Source organism: Heloderma suspectum, chromosome 1, assembly GCF_057233095.1.
Source record: "Heloderma suspectum isolate Gila_16-S chromosome 1, 16-S_ref, whole genome shotgun sequence".
NCBI lineage: Eukaryota > Metazoa > Chordata > Lepidosauria > Squamata > Helodermatidae > Heloderma > Heloderma suspectum.
In genome coordinates, this window is record NC_139458.1 from 161,424,574 (window position 1) to 161,437,172 (window position 12,599).

Below are 12,599 nucleotides of genomic sequence, written 5' to 3' on the forward strand. Positions count from 1 at the left end.
CACTGCCAACAGACACTGGTCTAGCACTGCAACAGCTTTCTTGGAATTAGATGGAAAGGAAAAGTAGAGTTGGGTATCATCAGCATATTGGTGACACTGAACCCCAAAACTCCAGAAAACCTCTCCCAAAGGTTTCATGTATGTGTTAAATAGCATGGGGGACAAAACAGAACCCCGAGGAACTCCACAGGCCAATGGCCAGGGAGTCGAACAGAAGTCCCCCAGCACCACCTTCTGGGTCCGCCCCTCCAAGAAGGAATGGAGCCACTGTAAAACAGTGCCTCCAAGTCCCATTCCAGCAAGGCGGCCCAGAAGGATGCCATGGTCAATAGTACTGAAAGCCGCTGAGAGGTCCAGCAGAACCAACAGGGGGCAAACTCCCCCTGTCTAGCTCCTGGCATAGGTCATCCACCAAAGTGACGAAAGCTGTTTCTGTCCCATAACCGGGTCTGAAGCCAGATTGAAAATGGGTCTAGATAATCTGTCTCATCCAGGAGTCCATGAAGCTGGGAGGGTTACCCCAAAATGGAATATTGGAGAATGGCTGATAACTATCCAATATGGTAGGGTTCAGGGAGAGCTTTTTTTTAAACAGAGGTCTCACCACTGCCTCCTTCAGGCAGGCTGGAATTCTGCCTTGACTAAGGGAGGCATTAACTACCCCACTTAGCCACTCGGCCAGTCCACCTCTGGCTGCTTTTATGAGCCAGGAAGGACAAGGATCTAGAACACATATGGTGGGTCTCACCTCTCCCACTACTTAACTACTACCTGGCCAAATGCATTTCATGGTATCTAAAAGTGTGCCTTGAAAACACAGAATTTCAAGAACTTGGGCACAAGACCCCCAAAGCAGTCGCACCTCAAGGTCTTGAGGCAACAGACCGTGCACACACCACACTCTTTCTCCTTCAGTTTCCCGCACCAATGTCAGGCACCACATGGACAAAATAGAAGAGGGGGAGGAGATGAATAGCACAGCCTGCAGTAAATACAGTCAGGGCAATCTATCTGAGGAGGAGGAGCAGCAGCTGGCGATGCTGCTGCTCCCAACTACTTTTCCTGAGAAGAGCTATGCAAGGTTGGGAAAGGTGACACTTGAGAGAATCCAGACCACTTGGAAAGGGGGACATTTGTTTCGCCAAAACCTCCCCCACCCCCATAGGCCATGGGAGTTGCCCGCAGTACACCAGCATGCTTTCAGCTGAGCATGCACTCAAGTCTCTTTCTGGAGAGGACTTGCCTTTTCTCAAATCTGTGTGTTGAGAACTGAGCTACAGAGACAACATGAATCTCTACTCTAGTCATTCACATGCCTTGGCCTGACCCTTGCTGATCTGGCACTTTCATTGGCCCCATGCCCCAGAAGGCAGTGTCTGATTGGCTGAAGCCATGCTGTCACTCTCTGTTTCGGACAGATTCAAATTATGATGGTAGGCAGCTGCTTTTGCTACATGTGTACAACAATTTTCTCATTGGCATTGGTAGTGGTTTGGAGTACCTAGCCCCATTCAGGACTTGATGGCAAAACATATGGGACACAGCAACTCTGTCCTGTGCTAGTAATGCCCCTGTTTGAGTTCCATGATGGAAAAAAGATGGTGTATAAATTAAATAAATTTTACATGCAAAGAATATGCCCTACCATGGAGCTGTAGGTAGTCCCCTGTAATCTGTGGAACTTTGGTATTATCCAACAACAAGTAACAGAGATAATTGGAAACAGGCAGAAAATGGTAACCATTCCACTACCAAACAAACATATACCAAGAAGTTAATGAATTAAAAACAAAACAAGAAACACAATAAATGGCAAAGCCATAACCAATACACTAAGTTGAATAAATAAGGACTCAAATAACTATTTTATACCAGTTTCAGTTTCAGTTGTCACAATACACTAAATAATGGGGTCAGGACATTCAGTTCCATCGGAATAACTAATGCAATTTAAGCAATGATGGAAACCTTATATGTTCACGGACTAGGATGCTAGTACTTCCATAACAAGAATGGTCTATGCTTTCTGCTCTGGTAGAATAGAAGGAAATGATTTCACTTTCATTCATGTTGACACTACTATCTTCAGAATCACAGCTTTCCAATACCCCCCAAAAGGCAGGCGTAGGTTGTTGTTCTTAATTGTATGTAATTAAATGATAGCTCTGTTACAAATATCACTGTGATTTATGCTTAACTGCACTTATTGGAAGAATTAACCACACAATTCAAACTCTGCAAACCTAACCGGTATGTTCTCAATAAAATGCTGCATCTACTATTAAACAATTGCTCTTCGAGTTCTCTCTTTTTTCATTTAAACAGATATTTTTAGTGTGAAATGCACAGTACCCCCAATCTATGTAATGCAGTTCCATTGAAATATTCAATAGTTGTGCTTCTTACAAAAGCTGCCTGTCAGGAAGCTTAAGTATGTAGGCTTGCAATACAACATCATATAAAGTTACAGTTGCGCCTTTAGCACTGTGACCAATGGAATCATGAACACACCAAGTGATGTTTGTAATGCATGGTAATCATCACGCAATCAAACAGCATTGCTCACTTAGCTTGGCTTACATTCACAACAGCTAGGGAATGCCAGGTTGGTACAAAAGTAGCAAGGCACATGTCCTTTTCAATTATTTCTAAAATATTAAAAATCACTGTGCCTAGATGGAAAAAAATGCTTTCCCCCCCACACCCCAACTGCTTGAAGGACAGTTTATGCTCCCATCAACCACAACAAACGCACACAGTAATTCTTCCCTTTTCCCTTTTATACCCCAGTATACCCCTCATGTGATTGGGAAAAACTTAAAAGTAAACAATTTTTCAAAAGAGAAGGTGAATCAGGACAGGTAAAGAGAGAGTGGAAATAAAGGGAAATTAATATTTCTATTATCTGCAGTGAACTCGTTTCTTTACAAATTGCTTCCGGAAAGCTTTCAAGAATCCTTCTGGGTCAGTAAGATAGGTCGGTTTCATTGCTCAAGCACAGAAGTAAATTTACTTGAAAAGCTTAATTTATCTGAACCAACAGAAGCAAAGATAATTAAGAGCAGAAATAAAGGTCTGCTGCAACCACACCAAAGGCTTAGATAAACCAGCCCGATCACAAGAAGGATGCCTTTGGGATTAAACCCCAAGATTAAAAATCTGAATCACTGGAAAAAAATATACAAACACACACACATACACAAATGTGGAATGCTTTATCCCACCCACCCCCCACCCACCTAGTCATCCTAAAAAGATCATATTTCCCTGCCATCAATCAGAATTAAGCTGCTTATGGATGCGTAGCAATTCGGTACATGCAGTTGCCAGTAGCAACAGGGCACACAATTGTACAGCTCCCCTCCTCAGCAACAGCAGCAAAAAGGAGGAGTGACCAAAGAGGGCAACAGCAGATGGGACAGCAGAAAGAACAGGAAAATGAGAAGAGGCAAGGGAAAGGGCAATAACAGCAGCAGGAAGAGATGGAGACAGTAACAGAAGCAGAAGGGGCAGAGAGGCTGGGCCAGAAGGAGCAGGGACCCCATGATCACACAGCAGGAGTTTAAAAGGAAAATAAAACGCAGTAGATGAGAGGCAGAAGAAGGGGGAAAGTTATAGGAGCTAGAGAGTAGTGACAGCTGCAGCAGGAAGTTCAAGTGACATGATCAACAGACCAAAGTTAACAGAAGCAAGTTTCTCCTAGACTTAACAGTCCTGTCCATTCAAAAAACAACAAGGCCATTACACATAGCCCCGATTCCCAAAAGTGCTATGTAGCAGCTGTCTGATCAGCATTCCCCTTCTCTGCATTATCCCCACTAATGCTCCATGGCAAGCAAGTGCTGTGCTGGCTGTTGAGAACTTGGCAGCTGGCGCTGCTGCTCGTACCTGTACGCATTTGCAAAAATTTGGGCCTGTATATTAATTGGTACACCTGCATGTGTCTTGACAGTCTATGAATGAACTGACCAAGCTAGTGAGTTCCTATAGATGATAAGAACCCAAAACATATTGCGATGCACATATGTGAATCTCCACAACCAGCTGGAAAGGTCGTTCCATCCAAATCAACTTTCAAGTAGAACAGCATTCAGTGCATAGGAGAACGGTATGCTGCAAACAAGTTTCCATCAGTGCATGCACATGTGTCAGCAAGTATGCACGCCTTGCCCTGGTGCACTTGTTTGCGACCACCTTGGATATGCGCTTATGCACACAAGAATGTTTGCCAGCCTGTGTGCATTACATGTGCCAGCGGCTCTCCATCTTGCTTCCCATACAAGTCTCTCGAGCATACACACATCCCACCGACTTCTTTACCTTGCCCTTAATCCAGGAGCGAAGGGGAGGAGACGCTAGTACGGGGGGGGGGGGGCACACACCAGAGGGCGGGGTCCAGCCCAGAGTTGGAGGAGAAAGACAGACAGGCGAGCAGGTGAGGGAGCCACCGGGATCGGGGGAGGCCGGAGGAGGAGGGCCCGGCGGCGCGCGCTCCTTACCTGGTCTGCGGAGTGGCATTCTGCAGCAGGAGCACGGCCGGGGCGGGGCCTCTATAATCCCAGGGGGCGGGCGGGAGTGCTCGAGGAGCCTGGCGGCGGCCCCCGAGCGCCTAGACTTCCCATGGCCGCTGCGCAGCGGCGGGGGCCCGGAGCATCCGCGGGCGCAGCTCCAGCCGTCGCCGCCGCCTCGGCCGCCCCTTCCTAGTCGCGCTGCTGTAGCCGCCGCCGCTTCCGCTTTGTTGTGCTGCCGCCGGGCGATCTCTTGCTGGCGCTCCCTGTCGGGCTGCGGCAGGGCCGCCGCCGCCGCTTCGCATGTGCTTGGGGAGGGCCGGCCAGGCGGCGGGCTGGGAAGGTGGCACTTGCCGCGGGCGGGGAAGCGCAGGCAGGGCGGCGGCGGCGGCTCCTCGAGGGAACGCAAGGTGACGGGCTGTGGTGGCGACCGCTGCCTCCGCCGCCGCTCTGGCTCTGAGCCGGCTCTGCGGCTGGGGCCTGTTAATTCTCCCAGCCTCTGAGGAACTGCTTAGGATCGGGGCTGTCACATCCAGCCCATCTGCTGCGATCATAATCAGTCTCAACTGAATGGCTCTGGCAAATCTGTGCCTGCAGCAGGGGTTAGGGAAGTCAGTGTGAGGGAGAGAGGGAGGGGGGAAGAGATGCGGGGAGGGGGTGGGAGGCTATCAGCGAAAAACTGCTATTGTGTGCTGGGAACGAGGGTGCCTGCGAAGCAAGAGAGGCTGTATGGCAGAAAAAGGGGCTTCTGAGGAGAAAGCAGAACTCTTCCCCCCCCCACACACACACACACACACACGCGCGCGCGCGCGCACATTGGAAGCACACGCTCCTCCCAGTGCCCCCAGGACTCACAAGAAATAGCAGCAAGTGTACCAAAGGAAGCTTGGGTTGGTGGAAGCAGGGCAGTGGCAATATGATTCTGTCAATTTACTACAGAGTTTTGAAATATTAAGGAAGTTGAAGCAACTTTGGCCTTTCAGGAAAGATGAATTTCACCTATTATTTGGAAATCAGTTCACTGAAAAGAAATGGCCCTTTCGTCCATATTTATGTATGGCCTATGTATATTTACTCAGAACAAAACATTGGGTTTACCCCCAAGTAAGTATGCATACATGAACTTGAGCACGCTCCGGGAGAGAGAGCGGAGGACAGGAAGGCCTGGCGTGCTATGGCCCATGGGGTCACGAAGAGTCGGACACGACTTAATGACTGAACAACAAGTATGCATACAATTGCAGCTTTAAGATATATAGGATGAGGCTACTGATGTATGCTGGTTGTTTGTTTTACAAATCATACACAGTGCGCTTCCCTTCTGTAGAAGAATTTTAGTTGGAACAAGTTTGTACTGTGGACAGAGTGACCTCATCTCCCGCCTGCAGAAAGGCTATGCATGTGTGAGCGAGCAAGCGAGCAAATAAGTGCACACACGCACAATATTGTTAACCCACCTCAGATTCTCTTTTGTGGAGAGGGCGAGCATGGAGAAAATGGTCTAATCTGAACAGTGAATGCAGTGACCCTTATACCCCCTTGGACCTTGGGAAACTTTCAGGAAAAGCAAGTTCTACAACTGGAGGACATTTTCAGAACTGATGTTCAAATGTGGTGCAGAGGTTATCTTTTTACCGGGCCATCTAAGAAGACTAAGGCTCCTGCCTGGAGCAATGATATAGTGTACCCACAGCGGCAACATCCTGCATGGCTAATGATACAGCTGAAATTCAGCATTAAGTCTTGTGTCCTTAGTCAGAGTCCCCAGGATACTTCTGTTGTGAGCACACTTCATGGTAGTGTACTGATAAGACTCCTGGCAAATATAGTTTCCCTGGATTCCTGAGACCATGCTAAGGACACATTAGTCTTGGTAAACAATGGTGAAAATGAATCACTTAAAACAATTGCTTAGAATTTAGAGTGGAAAGGACTTCAAAGATCATCTAGTCCAACCCACTGCCAATGCAGGAAATCCACCACTACAGCCGCCCTGATAGGTGGTCATCCAGCTTCTGACTGAAAACCTGTAATGAAGGGGAGTCTACCACTTCCAAGGCTGTCAGTTCCACTGTCAAACAACTTATACTGTCAGGAAGTTCTTCCAAATATTTAGTCTAAATCATTTTAATTGTAATTTGAACCCCTTTCCTTGTGATTTGAATCCTACCCCCTCAAACAACAGAAAACAAATTTGCTCCATTATCTATATGACAGCTCTTCAAATATTAGAAGATGCCTATCATATCGCCTAATCTGTTCTCCAGGCTAAACATACCTAACTCCTTCACTCTTTCCTCATAGGACTTGGTACTTTTACCAAATGTCAATTTAAACTGAAAGGTCAGAGCAACTTAATGAAGGCACATACAGCTCTTTTTCTCATCAGTGACAAGGTTAAGTTTCAAGGAAACTTCAAGGGCAAAAGGGAGAGGTGGAGACAGTGCAGAAGTTGGGAACAGAGAGGCACCTCGGCCTGATTGTGTTCCCAATTATATCACTGGGACCTACAGACCTAAAGCTTGGAATGGGCCCTGACTTAAAATGGGCCTAATCCAAATCAAGAAAGAAAAAGTGGGAAGACACCAATCACAGGAAAAAGGAAGGAAGGAGACCTCTGGATGCACAAGACAAAATTGGACCTGGTGAAAATTCCCCCAACATTACTATTTGCATTGGGAGGGCAACCTTCGCTGGTGCCAGTGGAGGCTTCTCTCCCAATGCAAATAGCAGCTTTGAGTGGGTTGGGGTGAGTGAGTTTCAGGAGAAGATTTAAACTCTTTCTCCATAGCCCCTGTGATCCTGATGATGTGCAGCTCTGCAGCTGATATTTACATGTTTAAAAGTAGGGCTGTGCATAGACCCCTCCAATCCAACTTGGAAGCTGCTTCGGGGCTTCCAAAGTGGGCCCAATTTGTCTCGGGCTGATTCGGGGGGGGGGGGCACCTGCCTCGGCCTATGCCGCTGGTGCCACCAGGGGAGGTGCTGCCGGGGAAACTGCTGCCCGTCACAGCCCGCCAACCACCAACAGGCACAACAGCAGGAGCTGCCCTCCAACCGCGCTCTTTTCCTCCCTTGGAAGGAGGGCAGGGCACCAGGTTGGAGGCCTACTCCTGCGTCTGCTCAAGCCTTCACGGGTTCCTTGCTTGCGAGGAGCCCATGACTAGGAGCAGCAACTTACAATGAGGGCGGGCTGCCGCCACCAGCTCCTAGGCCATCTGGACGTGTACCGGCAGTCATCTTGTTCCAGGGAATGGGGGGAGCCATTTTTCCCTGTTTTTGCACTGTGGCTGTGGTTCGGGGGATTTGCTCTGCAAAAATCGTATGAAATCAAGAGGGTCCCTGACAAGGATCCATGTTTTTGTGCCATGGCTGCACCCATGAGTGGTGGATCTGTGATTTTTCTGGTTCAGTCCATGGAGGCAGATGTGCTCTGTAATTCGATGGTGGTTTTGTGGGTCTCCCCTTTAAAAATCATATAAAATCATGAGGATCCCTTTTTGATTTTATGGATCCTCGTTTTACCCAGTCCCCATAGCATGCACTTTCTTCTTGGCTTTGTTCTGCCAACGGAGAGTGGGAAGGGTTAAGGCTTCTTCTGCCATGCCAGGCAGAGACTAGGACAGTTGCTCCCAATGGCCGCAGCAGAGGCAGGATAGGACTGGAGTGGAGAGAGAAATGCTGTGGACCTTCTCTCTCAGCTCCTGTCCCATCCTGCTGCCACTGCCACCACCATCATTGCACACAATGGTAGCTTGTCAGGGCAGCAGGAGGCTGCTCAATTAGGCATCTCGTGCACCCCAATGGATCATCTTGCGCTGCTCCTGGGGTGTGTGCACCCCACTTTGGAGACCACTGGTCTAGCCAAATAATGTTCAGACAGTCCTCTCCTCTCCAGTAACACCACATCTCTCACAACGAGCAAACAGAGGCTGACTCAAAGCAAAGCTCCATCCTTTCTCCTCCTCCTCCCTCTCCTCTCCCCCTACTTCTCCTGGTGGCCGGATCTCTCTCAAATTAATACATTTGGTGCCTCCGTGACCACTCATCTTCCCCCCTCCCTCCTCCTTCTCCTGCCCCTCTGCATGATCTTTCAGAAGTTGATACATTTTAGAGACCGCCTGTCTGGGCTGCTCAGAAGGCATAAGAAGAGCTCCAAATATACAAGGCCGACGAGGTGCTTTATGGAGGTGCCGCTTTGCAGTGCCTCAGTGCTGGTCTGATCCACTTCGTATCATGACGAGGCACCTCCAAATAAGCCTGCTTTGCCTGGGTGGTCACAGTGAGGCAGAAAAAACTGGGCTCTCTTAAAATCTGCAGGGATCTCTTGATGTGTGGGCATTGTGTTTGAACAAGGAGAACTTATCCCCCTACCAACTAGCCAACTAGAAGTAAGCATAGAAGCTATTTCTAAGGAGTAACAAGAAGCAGTAAAGAAATTTTGGGAAGTAACTTCAGCTTATTACGTAGTGACAAATGCAACATGTGCAAAAATCCTAAGAACCTTAGAACACATTTCATATGTATACATATTCATCATGCTGGGCTATGCAGAAAAATAGAAAAGATATTAAATCCAGGCAGATTTCCACATCTACGTATTTAGAGAAAAGCATGGCAGTGTTAGTATTTTAGTAAAAGACTTCCTATTCTCACCGATTAGGATGGCAGGATACCTCTTGCTGGATAAATATTTGATGTAGGTAAAAGTAGTGAGCTGGAAGTGAGAAAGGAATATAAAATAAGGAAGCTAATCCAAATTAGATGACAGAAACGTAGTTACTAAACTATGTAAGAAAGTAGAATAATCCAGGCCCTAGTTCAACAAAGCACTTGCGCGTGCATCTTAATTTTTGTGAACCGCCCAGAGAGCTCCGGCTATTGGACAGTATAGAAAATAAATAAATAAATCTAGATTTAGGGTGCAATCCTATGCATGTTATAGTCCTACAAGCATAGGATTGCACCCTTAGTCATATAAATAATCCCTTCCTGCTTCCCCCTGCAAAAAGCAAATTTAGCATATACACAATGAAGTCATACGTATGCATAAGTGACCTGCTGACTTGTAACTACAGTGTATAATTTCTCTTGTCCTCAGTCAGTAAACATACATGTTCATAACTGAAGGTACAGTACATTAAACCTGACATAATAAAAATTAATATCATTAATATCTAACATTAACATTACAGTAAAGTGTTATCATACTATCTATAGCCCTTGCTTCAGTTGTGACCTTGCTCATTACAAGCTGGTTAGACCAACATTGATTTTGGGTACAATAATGGAAAAGCTGATGTGTGACTCAATGCAGCTTTACAAAAAGGAAAGTATGATTGCATTAAGTCAGTGTAAGTTTTATGAAAGCAGATTTTGCCTGCTAAACTCTTATCAACTGCAATTATTTTTGCTTGGTCAATAAAGTAAAATCATACCACTCTGATAACATTTGTATAGTGACCTGCATAGTTCCATCCATGCCAGCATTATTTCCCGATAGGTAAAAAGGCAGAGCTGGTGTGGAAAAAGGCAAATAATTTGCTCTACCCATGTAGTTCTTTATTACAGCTGTTCCTAGAGCTGTGTGGAATCCAGCCACAGAGAAGAGCTCCATGCTTCTCTAGTATAACATGAATTGCAATCAATTACAATAATGTCAGCTCTTTTCAATGTAAAATAATATATTATCTCAATATGTGATGATGCCCTGTCTTTATATAACATGACCATCCCTTTAAGAAATCATGCTATAACTTTGCTGTACTTTTGCTGTATAGTCAACTTTCATCATAGTAAGAATTACATTTCATTTTCTGAGGCTCCAGTGCACTGGGCAACAGAACTTTGTACAAAGGAACAGGATCTGTACTAGATTTTCTTTTTAAATCAATCCCAGTAGCTACTACATTTTGTGACCATCCATTAGAAGCCCACTGATTAGTCTACTAGCTATAGAAGTTTCACAGTGATGAAGGTAAAGAAACATAGACCAGTAACTGGAAGATCACCAGAATCCTATGTTAGTTGATCTGAGCTTTCTAAAAGGAAAAGCAGTAGATACAAGTATAGTAAAATCAATCACTAATCTGACACTAATGAACAAATCAATTACTATTATGGCACCTTTTTCCAGCTGCCAATGCTTTATGATCTATATTTACTTCTAATAATTATTAATATTTCCAGGTTCACATTATCATAAATAAAATCTGCACATGGGCAATGCGATCTCTCCTTTCCCTGAACCTAGATTTGCCATATGGCTTTTGGCTCAAACTGCAATAGGGGTCCCTACTAGACAAAATTGCATAGAAGCACCATAGACATAAAATCACAGGGTTAGAAGGCGCCTACAAGACCATCGAGTCCAACCCGCTGCTCAGTGCTGGAAGCCTGATTCTCAGGCAGTTCCCCATCCAAGTACTAACCAGGGCTGGCCCTGCTTAGCTTCCAAGATCAGACAAGATCAGGCACAGGAGAACTTTGCCAAGGTTCAGAAAAAGACATTGCTACCACATGTTAATAGTAAGAAGCAGAGACATCACCTTGCCGACAAAGGTCTGTATAATCAAAGCTATGGTTTTCCCAGTAGTAACGTATGGCTGTGAGAGCTGGACTATAAGGAAGGCTCAGCGCCGAAGAATTGATGCCTTCGAACTGTGGTGCTGGAGAAGACTCTTACGAGTCCCCTGGACTGCAAGGAGGTCCAATCAGTCAATCCTAAAGGAAATCAACCCTGACTGCTCATTGGAAGGACAGATACTGAAGCTGAAGCTCAAATATTTTGGCCACCTAATGTGAAGAGAAAACTCTCTGGAAAAGACCCTGATGCCAGGAAAGACTGAAGGCAAAAGGAGAAAGGGGCGGCAGAGGATGAGATGGCTAGATAGCATCACTGATGCAATGAATATGGACTTGAGCACGCTCTGGGAGAGAGCGCAGGACAGGAAGGCCTGGCGTGCTATGGTCCATGGGGTCACGAAGAGTCGGACACGACTGAACGACTGAACAACAACAACAACCACATGTTAAATCTATAGTATCAAAGATGCAAGTATGAACTGATATTCTGGCCTTACCTGTAAGCCAGGGTACAAGGGCTACTGGGAGGCTGCAGGTCCAGTGTCCCAGGAAGAACATCATAGCAAGAAGATGACCAATCTGTCCCCACCCATTGGCCAGAGAAGGAATTCCAGTGCTTGCTTTCCTCCTCCCTACCCATTCCTTTTTCCTTTTGTATTGTGTCTGTCAGATTGTGAGCAGGGACTGTCTTTTCTTTCAATATCTGTACAGTGCTTAGAAAACTCCAACCATTTTATAAGAATTTAATAATAACAATTGCACTTACTATGGATAGGATTAGCTAGGGCCATGGTTTTCAAAGTACAAGGTAGACTTTCATTGGGAGGTTCAAAACATTGCTAGAAGAGATTTTCATGTTCTCTCTTTCTTACATGTGTGTGCACATACGCACAGAAGCTTGGGTACTAATAGATTTTTCCTAGCATAGTTACAATGGTACTCTTCAAACAGGATTGTGTTGAGGAACGCATGTTTATTTAATGTGCACCAAGACATTTGGGGCACCCAATATCATGTTCACTTTATTCAGTGGGCATCCTAGCACTGGTATCAACTGTTTATGGTTAGAGCAATTGTCACATTGCTGAAAAAAACTGTTGATACTGAATTTAGGGATGTACGAAAGTGACTTACGTTTCGCGGATTATGTTGATGGTGGGGGGGAGGCGTTCTGTCCCCCCCCCCGGAATCCTGGCCAGGGGGGGAGGTGCTCCATTCCTCCCCCCGGAATCCTCGAACAAACGGCTGTGCTCCGCGGCAGCTCTGCGGAGCAGCCGGCCAGGCCAGAGCCATCTGCAGCTGGATTTCTGGCCGCAGAGGGCTCTGGGTAAAAAAACAACAACAACCGTGTACGCAAATGGCGGCGGCTACAGCCGCTGCCATTTGCGTTCCTTCTTTTTACCGTCTTAATCTACGTAAATTTTTATGTAGACTATGACGGCGAAAATCAAGGGGAACACAAATAGCGTAGCGGGCGCTATTTGCGTCCCTTTTTCATTCACCGTT

At 46.2% G+C, this 12,599-nt stretch overlaps 1 protein-coding gene and 1 long non-coding RNA gene across 2 annotated transcripts in view; one reads left to right on the plus strand and one right to left on the minus strand.

The window, feature by feature from the left end:
- NCKAP5 (NCK associated protein 5) overlaps positions 1–12,599 on the minus strand; it is a 904,891-nt gene that overhangs the window by 560,414 nt on the left and 331,878 nt on the right. The window lies entirely within an intron of this gene.
- Positions 4,403–12,599, plus strand: part of LOC146358359 (uncharacterized) — an 81,631-nt gene continuing 73,434 nt past the window's right edge. Inside the window, exon 1 of the long non-coding RNA XR_014784183.1 lies at positions 4,403–4,435. This is a non-coding gene — a long non-coding RNA (uncharacterized LOC146358359). The remainder of the gene's footprint in view (positions 4,436–12,599) is intronic.